The sequence below is a fragment of the Papio anubis genome, chromosome 12 (assembly GCF_008728515.1).
Source record: "Papio anubis isolate 15944 chromosome 12, Panubis1.0, whole genome shotgun sequence".
NCBI lineage: Eukaryota > Metazoa > Chordata > Mammalia > Primates > Cercopithecidae > Papio > Papio anubis.
Window position 1 is genome coordinate 18,227,020 of NC_044987.1, and position 854 is coordinate 18,227,873.

Genomic DNA, 854 nt, shown 5'->3' on the forward strand with positions numbered 1-854 from the left:
CTATGTTGTCTTACCCCACCAATTCTGGTCTTCTTTAATTTATCTTAATCAGGCATGTTGGTTTTTTGTCTTCAGGTTTTGCACATATTTTGTTGTATTTATTTTAGGATACTTATGTTTTGATGCTATAGAAAAGGATATTTTGTAATTTTTTAAAAAAAAAATTTGTGTATAGAAATACAATTAATTTTTGCATATTGAACTGTAACCTTATTTGACTTGGTTAAATTAATTTAACTGTATCAGTTTATTTGTACATTATTTTCAGTTTTCAAATACACAAAGTGACAGATTTTTATTTATTTATTTTCTTTATTTTTCTTTTTCACATCAGATGGGAATGTGCCAACATCATAACGAAGTTCATCTCATACGAGTGTGAAAAGGCAATCATCATGCTTATGAACCACAAGATTATCCTATTTATTTATTTTCAATTATTTTATCCTCCTCTGCCTCTTGCCCTGCACTATATAAGACCTGCGATATGATGTTGAATAAGGTGAAAATGAACATCATTGCATCACTCCTGATATCAAGGGTAAGTCTTTCAATATTTATCATTAAGAATGGTATTTGCTGCAATTTTTTTGTAGTTGTCCTTTCTGAAGTTAAGGAAGTTTCCTTCTGTCATTAATTTGCTAAGTTTTTATTCCTTTCTAATTTTAAACAAGAACAGGTATTGAATTTTATCAAATGACTTTCCTATATCTATTGAGATAATTATGTAATTTTTTCTTCTTCATCGTTCTAATTGGTGAATTACAATCAATTACACTAATCAATTTCCAAGTAGTAAACAAACTTTGCTTTCTTAGAATAAGCCCAAGTTAATTGTAATGTATTGTTCTTTT

The 854-nt window shown here is 27.9% G+C and overlaps 1 pseudogene; it reads right to left on the bottom strand.

Annotated features, from left to right (window-relative positions):
- Window positions 1-328: 328 nt before the first annotated feature.
- Window positions 329-418, bottom strand: LOC116269935 (annotated as a pseudogene).
- Between the last annotated feature and the right edge of the window lie 436 nt (window positions 419-854).